The 14099-nt window shown below is 52.8% G+C and overlaps 1 protein-coding gene across 1 annotated transcript in view; it reads right to left on the bottom strand.

The window, feature by feature from the left end:
• Window positions 1-14099, bottom strand: part of LOC139605362 (zinc finger protein 551-like) — a 484882-nt gene that overhangs the window by 329739 nt on the left and 141044 nt on the right. The gene's annotated exons all lie outside the window — the stretch shown is intronic.

The following is a 14099-nucleotide window of genomic DNA, read 5'->3' as shown; positions in this document are numbered from 1 at the left end:
GCATGGTGGCCTCTGTTAAACTTTGTGTCTCCATTTTGCAGATCTGGCTGGTTACAGTCTTACCGAGAAGTTTTCTCGGGACACTTCCGATGTTCCCTCACCCACAAAGTCCTCGCCTCCCGTCCAGAAGAGCCCTCTTTCCTCCAAGCTCAGGAAGAAGCTGCCACCTGTATGAAGACTGTTTGAAGAACAGGATGGATGCCTTAGGCTTCGTAGTTAAAGCTGTACATATGTTCTGATCTTTAGATGTTGTTTTGAATTAATGTGTTTTGATTCTGTCTTTAAAATTTGATGACATATTTTTAATTGTATATATTTTATTTTGATGATGAAAAAAAAGTAAATAAATAAATAAATTAAATTTAAATAAACCAAAAGGAGAATGCGAGACCAGGACCTGCTAGCCTAGAGATTATGGGAGTGCAGCTCACTCAATGTGCCAGTGTCTCACCACATCCTTTCCTCTTTGGGCCTCTCCTCTTCCTCTTTGGCCGTGTTTTCTTTGTGTCATTTGTGCTGCTCTTTGTTACTTGGCATTACAACAGGGTCACCTGTTGACCTGTTTGGGGGACAATGGATCCAAAAGATCCTGTCTAGTCAAAGGTTTTCTACCTCGGTGTGTTCTGGGCTCACCAAAGGCCTGAGCAAAGAAACCAAGAGAAGTGTGCCCAAATGCCAAAGCTTTGCTCCTTTGCAATCTCCCACAGATCTGGCTCACAGGTGTCTTCAATCACAATTCCATAGGTAAGAAGAGGTCATGTCTTTCCCTGGGAAATGATGCATGGCTTTGGCAGAGTCACCTGTATGTATATTTACCCAGGACAGCAGTCCAGCTGTGTTGTTTGCACCTTGTTTGCAGAAGGATGAGTGCCCTGGGAGGCCAATAACAAGTGCCAAGGGTTCCTCCAATCTGTACTGCAGCCTGGGTGCCATTCAGCCCAGAGCCTGGGGATCATTTGTTCCCATGGACCAATGCTTGACAGTGTAATGAATTCCTGCACAGCTGGAAGAAGCAATTCTGGATTCAGCTCCAGCTCTTGGTGGGCTGCATGGTCATTGACAATGCTGCCCTCCCAGAAATTATTCTGCCGTTTCCTTTCATAATCATTTGAAGCTTTTAAACTTCACATTTCAATGTGCTTTGCCTTAGGGAAAAACACTTCTAGGCCCAGTGCAAACTGTAACCTTTTGACAGCAAAGTCCTCATGGTTGCCAGCTTCTGATGTCACACAATGTCACCTGGCTGCATGTGTTTGCTTTGCTCTGGCTCTAGTCCTGGCCTAGTAAAGCCCAGGCAGGGTGGCACGTTGCAGGGAAAACGGGTGCATGACCTTATGGGGTTGCCATCAGCAGCAGAGTGAATGTGCCCTTTGGGGATTTCTCTGGAGACAAAACTAGGGACCTACTCCATGCCCCAATATTCTCTTAGATCTTTCTGAAATATCCTAGAAAAGGCTGTGAAACTTCACCTCTCCTTGCACACCCACTGTTTGAAGAGGGGCATTTTTGTCCCTCCTCAAAGCTATTGCTCTTGCACACCAGAAACATGAACATCCACCAGCAGGAATGATGCATGGTCCTGCTGCTGCTGCTGCTTCAGAGCACTGGGCAGTGCAGACCTGGGTATTACCAATATGAGCACTGAATTAGCATTTCATGCTCCTTCAAGCTGTCCAGATCTCAGGGCTTTTTGTCTCAAAGCAGCCACTGCACCATCTCTAGGGAAGAACAGGAAATGGGAACCAGCGACTGCCAGCCTTGCAGGGGTGTAGGGGAGAACCTGAAGTGTCTGCATCCAAAGATGAATGGGAAGAGTATAATTGCCAAAGCAAACGCTTCATTAGCATAGCAGGACCAGTTCTTGACTGCATGCTTGCATGAAGATCATTTGGGATCTCCTTTTTGTATCTCATGCAGAAAAGGAGCTCTTAATAATACCACGCTACTTAAACCAGATTGGGATGTGGCTCTGTAGTGGTTCACAATGAAGCAGACTGCCTGCTTTGTCACTGCCAGCCCTGGTGAGCCTGTGAGGGACTGTAGTGTATCCCATGCCTGTTTTGCCTCCAAGAAAAGCTTGGTTTTCCATATTAGTGTGGAGTAAATACAAGAGTAATAAAATGGACAATTAAACTGGCTACTTTGGAGGATATGCTCATGCTTTCGCACGTCAGTCCTGTACCTCATGCTCCCAAGGCTTGTTACTCCTCATGAAATATTTTAACAAAATATCTCAGCTCTCTTGTTACATTTGAATAAAATTGCATCAGATCATCAAGAATTCTGCTGTCAGGAACAAGACAAGAGCCTTGCGACACTCACTTGCAGCTGTCCTGGATTTCTGCAGCCCTTTGTGAAAAGCTGCTGCAGACAGAGTGTTTGGAGTTGGTTTGGGCCTTTCTGGGAGATCTGTGGAGCAGTGTGCAGGGCTCTCCTGGCAGAAAACTGTTTGTCCAAGCCCAGGGACATGGTGCCGGCAGAAGCGGAGCGGCCCCGCTCCCAGCCCGAGAGTCTGTGAGCTGAGCCACGCCGGGGAGAAAAGACAGCGAGGGGCTCCAGCCCAGCTGCTTCCCCTGCCCTGACCGTTCCATGGAGCTCTGCCATGGGAGAAAGTCGACGCCGCACGAGCCACCGAGCTTCCATCAGCTGCTGGAACTGCTCCGTGACAGCTCCTGTTCTTCCCGAGAGAGAACCCGGCGCCTTCTTGGAACGTGTGTCATGGGGGGATTCTGTTTGTTAATAAACTGCTGGGGTTTTTCCACTTTCATCTATTAGTACCAATTTCCTATTGCTGGAAAGGGATTGCGGGAACACTTTAGAGGAGATGACTTATTGCACAATATCCTGTTTTAAGTTGTCTCAAACTGTGTGTGAGACAGATGGCTTCACACAGGAGCATCCCCAAGGCTGCTGAGGGGAAGGCACAGAGGAAGACAAACCCAGTATTTCTGAGGGAAACTCCTTGACACCAAACCAACCTGAGTTGTCAAACAGCAGACCTGACGTTTCGAGTCATGGCCCAAAGGGGAAACCTTTCAGTGTGTTTGGTCCAGGCTGGGTTGTGCTCGAGGCAAAGGTGTGTCAGTGTGTTGGATAATACTCTTTTCTTGACCTAGAGATGGGGACACTGAGAGGTGTTTTAAAAACTTGTATTCCATTTTCAGTCTCATGAGAAGGGTGAGACAATACAGATGTTATAATTCAATCAGAAGCTGACTATTTCCTAATTACAATACATTATAAGTGTTTCTTGGTCTATCAGACTTTTGCCACGCCATGTTGTAGATGCCTTAAAGCCAATTATTTCAAACTACTCCTTGTGGGTCCCTCTACAATGCATCTTTCATAGCTCTATTTTTCCAAAGTCTTATTTGCAAGGCCATCTTTTGAAACTTTTTTCCTGCTCCATTCCTCTCTCAACAATATCTGTCCTAGTCCATGGCATTTTTAAGTTAGCATTTCTTGTCTCAAGGTTTATAAACAGATTCATACTGTGTGGGCCTTCTATTAGGCCCTAAAAACTTTCTACAAATCCATTTCCCACATCAGTGCACTTGGCTCCTTCTCTGCTCATTGTGCCTGGCAAGCACAGGAGCCCAGAGCTCCTGCAGAACCCATCACAGCACTCAGTGGGAGCAAACTTGTGTCCAGTCCTCACCTGGAGCTGTGGTGCCCAGCATTCCACCTCACTGGAATGAGGAACTGTTCCTGCTCTTTCAGAAGGAGCTAAGGAGGTTTGGCCTTCAGATCAGCTCCTTCCCAGCTCTTGATTTGCTGCCCTGGGGGAGCTGCTGCTTGTGGCAGCACTTGTTTCACAGCTGACAGCCCTGCTCTGCTGGCCTGCAGCCATTGCAGGAGCTTTTGCTGGTGACATTGAACGTTTCAGATCTTCTTAAGGAAAACTCAGGGCAGAACTTGTCAAAAGAGCATTGCCTGGATGATGCTTTTAACATTAGATCTTCCCTCCACCCAGTGCTCATGTCCATGGGCCTGTGACCCCGAGTGGGTGCTGCCTCCTGAAATCCCAAACGGGGCAGGATGTCTCCCAGCTCCAACCTGCCTGCTCCAGGGGCAGTGTGCTCCGCTGGTGATGGGCACTGGCAGGGGCTGTCCCTGCAGGTCTGTGCAGCAGCAGGGCACCCGCCAGCTCGCCATCCCCACCTGGGGCAGGGGCACGGCTCTGGACAACCCGGGCACATTCTGCTGAGGAGGTGTCCCTGCAGGGGATGGGGTCCCAGGAGCTGGGTGATGTTGTCCTTCTCCCCTGTTTATACACAACTGCAATGGGGTCCACGATGGGGAGGGGATTCCTGACCAATGGGGGGTCCCAGTGTGGTTACACCCATCAACATGGGGGGAAGGGGGGAGACGAGTGCAATGGAGGGCACAGAAAAGGGAGGAGGAGAGGTGGGGAGGTGGCCGCTTTGGGGTGTAAGGGCAGGAAAACTTGGAAATGGAGGCAAGAAAATGGTGGGGCTGGATACGCTGCTGGCACTGTTTAGTGGGGAATCAACAGGAGGGGGAAGTGGGTAAAGGGGCACAGGAGGGAGGATGAGGGGAAGGTCCAGGGCAGCAGACGCTTTGCTGTCCAGGCAAAGGGAGAGAGGGGATCGGGAGGCGTCAGGGGATCGATAGCAACCCTGGGCCAAGTGACAACGACTGCCAGCCCATTGCCCCTCAGGTGAGGAAGGGTTTTGGGTACATGGGGACAGGAAGAAGGGGAAGTGGTTTTGAACTGGGGACTAAAAACTTTTCCTGAATTTTCCCCCGATTGTTTAACTGAATCATAAATAGAATGAAAAAGAGGAGAAATGGAAAAGAGGATAAAACTTCCCCACTTTAAAATTTCCCTCCATTTGTAAAACAAATAACTTGATCCCAACCACATCCAAAACTCAAGCAATAAAACCAATTCCCTCATAACATTCACAAAGTATTTGGAAAGAAAATGAACAAAAGCTTTCCAATTTCCCTTAGAAAAACAAATTCTCCAATCAACAAGGGCACCCACAACCTTGGAATAGACGTGTCTTTGAGGAGGACTCAGCTTAGGGTGACTAAGGTTGTTGCCCATCCTCAGACTTTGTTCCCACACCCAGCAGAAAAAGGAAAATGAAAAAACAGAAGACCCTAATATATATATATATATATATATATATATACACATATATATATATAACTTACAGTTGCTCTTTGGGCCATTGCCCATTGGGTCAATGAAAATCTGCTGGGCAGGTGCTCAGCCCCTCAATTGGCCTCCGCTACTCCGGGAGCTCTTTGGCCTCTTCAGTCTTCGGAGGGTCCCGGTCGCCCTTCGGGCAGCCCCCACTAAAAGGTGAGGGCTTCTCCTGGGGAAAGCGGCTGCGCCAACAGCGACTTTTGTCCTGCAGTGGGAGGCTGCAGGAGACACTTCTTCAGGGATCTCTTTGCAGAGGCCGCACGCTGGGCGCCACAGGTTGTGGCAGGTGGTGCTCAGAGCGCTGCAACCTTCCCGAAGAAACTTCTTGAAGAAGACACCTCGGGGCACAGGCAATGTCTGTGCTCATGCCGAGGGATTTCAGCTCTTCTGTGATCCCGGCGACGCAGGAGGAGAGACGGGGTCTTGGTGTGGGGTTCCAAGGAGAACCTTTCCTGAGCTTCATCCTCAAAAGGGTCCAGGGACAAAAAGCCACTCAGGCAGGGAAAGCAGGGCTTTATATTGGGGTCTCGAAGGGCAGGATAGAACACTAGAGTGAATGGGATCAGGGCACAGGGGCAGAGCAAAGGGGAAGGACCAATGGGTTGTAAGGGATCAACATAAAGCAACAAAGGATTTTGGGGGTGAACTTTTTGCTCTCCCTAACCAGAGGTTATAGCTTAGGGGTTGGTCCTCCAGGGGAGTAGAGCAGGCTTTTCCTTGGCCAGTTCTCCAGCCTCCACACAAATTACCTTAAAAATCTTGAGTATCTCAAAGTATTAATGAGCCCCACTGAGTGTCAGTACAAAGCCCTCAAGGGACTCCTTAAAGCAGATAATTGGGGCCATGATTGCACAGACCTCTCAGAGACTCCAAGGCAAAAGCAAAACCCAAAGTCCTTTGAAAAACCTGCAGTCCCTGCAGGGAGCATTCAGGAGCCCCCAGGGCCATTCCTGAGCAAGGCTCCCCAGGGACTCCTTCCAGCAGATCCTTGAGGCCACTGGGATGTGGGCTAGGGGGGGATGCTGAGGGCAGGACAAGGGGCTGGCAGTGCCCAGCCTGGCTGGGGCTGTGCCAGGAGGCCCCAGGGCCTCAGGACAAGGTGTCTCCTCACAGCCCTTGGTGGCACAGACCCTGCTGTGCCCCAGGGCACCCAGACTTGGCTTCTCTTTGTCCCCACCTGTCATCACTGCCTCCAGTTCTCTGCTCTGCCTGGGGCCTGGGGACACTTTCTCCATTTTGTCCCTCAGTGAGACCCATTAAAAGTCAAAGAAACTTTAGAGTTGGATTCTGACTCGGAGTTCTGGAGAGGTTTCTTCAGCTCCCTCTCAGGGACTGATGTTCAGGGCCTCAGCACAAAGCCCCAGGGGCTCATTCAAGTCCTGGTGCTGTGTCTGTGCTGCTGAGCTGGGCCGGGCTCCTGGCCCAGAGGCAGCTCCTGGCAAGGGCAGCAGAGCTGCAGAGAGACAGCTCTGGCCAGGAGCAGCTCCTGTGCACAGCCCAGCAGGGCTGGGGCACTGCCTGCAGCCAGCCCGGGCACAGCCCAGAGGCACAGAGAGCTTCAGTCACTCAGGGCTGGGAAGGGGCTGAGAAGTGCCTGGGGCACAATCACTGCCAGCCCTTGGCACAGCAACCTCTGGCTGCAGGACAATGCAGCTGCAGCTCCTGCAGTGATCTCCTGAAGCTGCAACATCCCAATGCCTGCAGACTCTGTGAGTACAACTCTAAGTATTTCTGGTGCAGGGGAGGTGAAATGCTCATGAAGCTCTGATGTACTGAGGGGTTCTGATCAGTCACAGAATATTCCCAAGACAAGGATTTTGATAAAAATGAGGAAATTTCCTAAGACTTTGTATTCAGTTTCCTACTATTGGAGAATGGCAGGGAGGGGTGATAAATATTAAAGGATGATTATGGATTTTGACAAGTGCCTGAGACACCTGAACTGTTACTTTTAGTGATCAATAGGTTCACAGGAGATCCCTAATGTGCTTTCAGCCACTCCTCTGCCCATGGCCGGACCAGCATCACCTTTGCTGGACCCATGGGATTCAGTCTGAGCTGTCCTTTCTCCAAGCTGCAAACAGAACCTGCCCCCAGCCCATGCCCTGCAAACAGGCTGTAGGGGTACAGGGAGTGCACAGAGATTTGGGGTCTGTGAGTGCTGGTGTGGAGAGATTGGGCACAGGGAAACACCTGCAGGAGGAAAGTCTCCAGGAAACAGAGAGAAGGTCAGGGAAGGAGAGAAAACAAAACCCAGCAATGCTGTGGCAGGCTAAGATTAGAGATGTGCACAGGATCCCCTGCAGTGCAGCCCCTCCCTCTGAACAAGCCCCCTCCCTCCTGTGCCCCAGCCAAGCCTCTGCCCTCAGGGCCGGGGCTCCAAGGCGTGGAGCCCCTCCTGTGCAGGCAGAGCTGCAGCAGAGCCGTGGGGCAGCTCTGCAGCCCCGGGCCCAGTTCCCTCTGCAGAGCACAGGGCTGGGAGCAGCTGCCCGGCCCTGGGGGCTCTGGAGGGGGCACAGCTGGCTCAGGGTGACGCTGTCCCCAGTGCCCGGCTCTGGGCAATGCTGTCAGGGCAGCCAGGGAAGGAGCTGCATCTCCCACAATCCAATGCCATCAGAAGGACACTTGGGAGTCTCCCTGAGATTTCAGTCCAAGCTGGGAGCTCCAAACCAGGGTGCAAACCTGTCCTAGAGCATCTCTGAGTCATGAGATTGATGGGGAAAGGCAGAGGTGTTCTGACTCTGAAAATGCTGCTGGGTTGGTGAAATGAGCAATGTGAGTCCTTGGCTACAAATGTGCAGCTGGGCTGGGGTGGATCCATCTGCTCTCAGCACTACCTGGTGACATTTTAGGGGAAGCATGGGAAGGTGATCACCCTCCACCTGAGACAGGTTAAAGCCCAGAGAAACTCTGAACAGGTCACAATGACAGACCATCTCTCCTCAGTCTCCACTCATCACTCTGCCTCACAGAACTTGCTCTGTTCTCCCTGAGTGCAGCAGAAATGCTGAGGGTTTCTGATATCCAAAAACACCAGAAGAGATGTGGGGAAGCTTATAAAAAAAAAAAAACAGAACTCTTGAACACAAAAGGATGTCTCTGTGTGTGTTTTGGGGAGAGTGTATGGGAAATGGCTTTGATTTTGGTTACAGGGATCTCCTCTAACTCTTCACTGTCCTTTCTCCATGAACAGGTCCCCATGGCCAGCTCCAGCAAATGTCCAACAGCAGCTCCATCAGGCACTTCCTCCTGCTGGCATTGGCAGACATGCGGCAGCTGCAGCTCCTGCACTTCTGCCTCTTGCTGGGCATCTCCCTGGCTGCCCTCCTGGCCAACGGCCTCATCATCAGCGCCGTAGCCTGCGGCCACCACCTGCACACGCCCATGTTCTTCTTCCTGCTCAGCCTGGCCCTCAGCGACCTGGGCTCCATCTGCACCACTGTCCACAAAGCCATGCACAATTCCCTCCGGGACACCAGCACCATCTCCTACTCAGCATGTGCTGCTCAGCTCTTTTTCTTTCTGTTCTTTATCACAGCAGGGTATTCACTGCTGACCATCATGTGCTACGACCGCTACGTGTCCATCTGCAAACCCCTGCACTACGGGACCCTCCTGGGCAGCAGAGCTTGTGCCCACATGGCAGCAGCTGCCTGGGCCTGTGCCTTTCTCCATGCTCTCATGCACACAGCCAATACATTTTCCCTGCCCCTGTGCCATGGCAATGCCCTGGGCCAGTTCTTCTGTGAGGTGCCACAGATCCTCAGGCTCTCCTGCTCACACTCCAACACTCTCAGGGAAGTTGGACTCATCACAGTTAGTGCCTCTTTGGTATTTGGTTGTTTTGTGTTCATTGTTTTCTCCTATGTGCAGATCTTCAGGGCTGTGCTGAGGAGCCCCTCTGAGCAGGGACAGCACAAAGCCTTTTCCACCTGCCTCCCTCACCTGGCCGTGCTCTCCCTGTTTGTCAGCACTGGCATATTTGCTCAGTTGAAGGCCCCCTCCATGTCCTCCCCATCCCTGGATCTGGCCCTGTCAGTTCTGTACTCAGTGGTGCCTCCAGCCCTGAACCCCCTCATCTACAGCCTGAGGAACCAGGAGCTCAAGGCTGCAGTGTGGAGACTGATGACTGGATGCTTTCAGGAACATTCATCTGCTTGCCAATTTCAGCAAATCACTTGTAATTAAAGTCATCTTTAATACTTCTTGTTGGTTTCAGTTTGGCAGTTCTTTTTCTTTGTTTTAGTTTTTTTCATATTTTCCACAAAGAGATGTCATTGTTTGTGCCATTTCTCATTTTGTTTCTCTCCATCTTCCCTGTGGCCACAGACTGTGTCAATGAGTTCTTGGTGCCTTTAAAGGAACTAAAGGATCTCCCAGCAGAGTTTTCTGCAGAGATGCCCTTTTGTTGCCTTCTCTGGAGCTGCAGCAGCAATGTCTGTGTGCAGAGCTGGGGCAGATCAGGGCTGGCCCAGCAGCTGTGCCCAGCAGCAGCAGCAGCAGCACTTGGTGTTGCCAGTGCTGCTGCCATGGCCCTGCCCCGCTGCCCTGGTGGCCCTGGTGTTGCTGCAGGGCCTGAGTGCTCTCGGGGCCGGGCACAGCCCTGGGGGTGGCAGTGCCGGGGCTGCAGCAGGAACAGGCCATGGGCACTGCTGGGGCAGCGCTGACGCCTCAGGCCAGGCCCTGGGGGCTCCAGGCTCCTTGCCCAGGCTCTCTCAAGAACACGGCCAGGCCAATGCTCAGCACAGAAACCCCCGTGAGCAGCCCCAGGCTGGCCGTGGGCAGGCTGGGGGCAAACAGCACGGCTGGGGCTCTGCAAGAGCCCTGGGGCAGACGGGAAGGAGCAGCAGAGCAGGGGCTGATCCATGCCCAGTGCGCTGCACAGCCCAGGGCAGCGTCCCAGAGCGTCCTCATGCAGCTGCCAACAACATCCCCCCTCTGCAGCCCTGGCCTCTCCCCCAGCTCACACCCGTGCCCCATCCTTGCAGGCACAGACACGGCAGCACTGGCTCAGCAGCCCCTGTTTGCATTGCACACAGCAGGGGGAGCACCCCCATGCTGTTGCTGTGGGGACATGAACCTGAGGGAGCACAAATGCCATCAGCCCTGGGGCCAGCAAGGGCTGGGGGACACCAGGGAAACCACTCAGCTTTGTCCTGGCCTCTGCACTCAGCCAGAAAGTTTGTTCCCATCAGCTGGGAGTTTCCTGTGCCACTGCAGACGCTGTTGCTCAGAGCCAGGGCTGCCTGGCAGCCAGCCCCAAACTGCCCTGAGCATTTCCTTTGCTTCACCTTTGCTTTCTTTCCTCTTCCTGATACAAATGTCTTCCCATTGCCCACCCCCGTTCCCTCCCCTGCAAACAGCCCATCCCTGGTTGCCCTTTCCTCTCTGGCCCCACTGCCCATTGCAGTTCCTGGCTTGGCCCCATGGGAACGTCCCTTGGGCAGCAGGATCATCCTACAAGTGCTGCAGGAATTGTCTGCAGGCTCCTGCAGTGCCTGCTGCTGCTCCCTTGCCAGAGGCAGCCCAGGCCAGGGGGGCACATCTGGGCTGCTGTGTCTGCCTCTGGGGCTCCCTGTTCTGGGCAGTGAGGAGGAGCTGCACAGGCTCTGCACGACTGACAGGCTGGGCTTTGGGGCTGCCAGGAGAAGCTGAGGGACCTGGGCTGCTGGAGCTCCTCAAGAGGAGGCCCAGGGCTCATCCTGCAGCTGCTCCAAGGGTTCTTTCAGAGAATCCCAGAATCAGCAAGGCTGGAACAGGCCATGGAGGAGATCATCAAGTCCAACCTGTGCCCTGACACCACCTTGTCTCCCCTGGGCCTCCTCTTCCCCAGGATAAACAAGCCCAGCTCCCTCAGCTGCTCCTCAAAGCTCTTGTGTTCCAGACCCCTCCCCAGCCTTGTTGCCCTTCTCTGGACACGCTCCAGCCCCTCCATGTCCTTCCTAAATTGGGGGCCCAGAACTGCAAACAGCACTCGAGGTGCTGCCCAAGCAGTGCTGAGCACAGGGGAACAATCCCTGCCCTGCTCCTGCTGCCCACACCATTCCTGAGCCAGGCCAGGAGCCATTGGCCTTCTTGGCCACCTGGGCACACGGCTGCCTCATATCCAGCCTGCTGTCCATCTGTCCCTGCAGGTCCCTTTCTGCCTGGCTTCTCTCCAGCCCCTCTGTCCCCAGCCTGTAGAGCTGCAGGGGTTGTTGTGGCCAAAGTGCAGGACCCAGCACCTGGACTTGTTCAACCTCACCTTGTTGGATTTGGGCCCTGCTTCCAGCCTGTCCAGGGCCCTGTGCAGAGCCCTCCTACCCTCCAGCAGATCCACACTCACACCCAGCTTGGTGTCATCTGCAAATTTGGTGATTTTCTCTTCTTTTTCACACATGTGGTAATCATTTCCCCAAAATCATTAACATATTTCCCCTCCTCTTAACCCATGTGTTCTTCTGTCCTGGGGGTGTCTCTGCTGGTCCCTGGTGCTCGTGGAGCCCAATGTTCCCGTGGGCCTGGCTGAGCTGGCAGGACACTGAGGCTGCTGAACTTCCAGTTCCCCTTCTCACACAATGGGCATTGTGTGGTCTCCACAGGCCTGGGGTTGTGGAGAACAAGCTCTAGGGGTCAGCTCAGCTGGTAGAGACAATTTATCATCTGGTAACATGAGGTCACAGAGTGGGCTGTGACATCACAGAGTGGATCATGTGAGGTCATCGAGCAGCTGTGGCATCATAGACTGCATCTGTGACATCACAGAGCAGGCTGTGACATCACAGGGCAGAGGTCTGACATCACAGAGCAGACTATGACATCACCGACTCTGGTGTGACATCAGAGAGCAGCTCTGTGACATCAGAGAATGGTCTGTGACATCCCAGAGGGGCTGTGTGACATTAGAGAATGGGCTGTGACATCCCAGAGGAGGCTGTGACATCCCAGAGGGGCTGTGTGACATCCCAGCAGGGCTGTGTCAGGTCACTGGGTTGCTCACTCTGCCCCAGCTCCCCCTCACCGTTTCTCCCAACAAGTCCAATGCTGTCCATGCCCAGCAGGGTCCCTGTCCCCCGGGATCCCCCTGCCCACCTGGAGCCACAGCCTCCACCAAAGGATGTTCCACAGGATCCACCCCAGAGCCTGACAGGGGACAAGGGGCCAGGGCTGTGTGACCAGGACATCAAGGACAGGGATTCTCCAGGTCACTGTGGCCTGGGTTGGGTTGCCCAGGGCAGGAAAGATGTCTGGCAGCTGGAGCAGGGCCTGGGAAGGGCCTCCAAGGTGGGGCTGGAGCCCTTGGGCTGTGAGCAGAGGCTGAGGGAGCTGGGCTTGTCCAGCCTGGAGCAGGGAAGGCTGAGGGGCTCCTCATCCCTGCCTGGCAGTGCCAGCGAGGAGGGGATGGAGAACACAGAGCCAGGCTCTTCACAGGGGGGCTGGTGGGAGACAAAAGCCAATGGGTGGGAGGGGAAAGAGGGGAGATCAGCCAGGGCATGAGGAGATGAAATGAGTCAGGCTGCTTTCAGCATTTCCTCAACACCAAGAGCAGCCTGACCTCCCTTCTCCAACCACCACTGGCAGCTTTGCAAATCAGGAATTGTTTGAGCTGTTGTGCCCCCACACCAGGATGAGCATCCTGATACAAGACCTTAATTGTGTTTATATCTATTACCAGGTTTGTCTAAAATTAATTTTAGTATGGAAATCACCTGTGGACGGTGCACTCATCAGACACTGCTGGGACATTGCACATAGCTCAGGGAGGGGCGTGATTGTTATTAAATTGTGTCCTGTTCAACTATGGTCTGCTGGCCTTGAAGAGAAACTTTCTGTGCCTCTGAGTCCCACCAGTTCCTGACCCCCAATGGACACAAACCTGATGAGTTGTGGTTCCCACTCCAATGGTGGCACTTGGACCTTGCTCCATAGCCAGAGCAGAGCTCCCTTGCCCCAGAAAGTGCCTGGCAATGCAGGGATGAAGGAAACAGGACAGGCTGTGGGGATCAGGTGCAGGGCACAGCCAGGGAAATGAATGACTTTTGCATTTTACAGAGCTGTGCCTTCCCTTGGCTTTGCTGGCTGACAATAAATGAACATCCCTCTGGTCTCTGGCAGCTCCTTCTCCAAGGAAAGCAGGGGGGAACTGGAGCCAAGGAGCTGAAACCTGCAGGTCCAGCCTGGGCTGGAGGGAGCTCAGATTTGCACAAGGCTGCTCTGAGTGCCAGGGCTTGGATGGGGGAAATGGTGGGATGGGGGTAGGGACAGAGTCTGATTGATTGTCAGACATAAAGGGTCTTGATTTTCATATCTATTCCAAATGCATGAGGAGGTACTTGGATTCAGGATCAATTGGAGATTGCACATATCAATGAATTAACAGGAAAACCTAAACAGGACCAAAAAATATTTCCTCACTGTCTTTGTAAATATAATATATTCACTTGGAATGCAGTTCTGAAATCTGTCCCATTAACCATGAAAGATTTGGAAATGTAAATCAGATTATTCCCAGAGGCTCAGCTTGTTAAGGTGTGCTGAATGTTAATGAGCTCTGGGGCACTGAATTCCTGAACTGAAGAGCTGAAGGCTGAACAAGCCTCTGGAGAAGTAAAATTCAGAGGCAGCCTCCAAGTTTTTAGAGTGTGTGGAGGACAACTTTTTGTCACAGCTGGTGAGTGAGCCCAGCAGGGGAGGGGCTATGCTGGACCTGTTGTTTGGGATTAGAGATGGGCTGGGGGGAGATGTGGTGGTTGGAGGCCGCTTGGGGCATAGTGAGCATGAAATTATAGAGTTCCCAATATTTGTGAAATCAGGAGGAACATCTATAAGACTCTTACATTGGACTTCTGGAGGGCAGACTTTGGCCTGATTAGGAGACTTATTCAGAGAGTTCCTTGGGAAGCAGCCCTTAAAAACAAAGGAGTTTGGGAAGGGTGGGTGT

Source organism: Agelaius tricolor, unplaced genomic scaffold, assembly GCF_023055355.1.
Source record: "Agelaius tricolor isolate 1412-34295 unplaced genomic scaffold, bAgeTri1.0.p SCAF_65, whole genome shotgun sequence".
Taxonomy (NCBI): domain Eukaryota; kingdom Metazoa; phylum Chordata; class Aves; order Passeriformes; family Icteridae; genus Agelaius; species Agelaius tricolor.
This window is presented reverse-complemented; position numbering and strand designations above follow the sequence as displayed.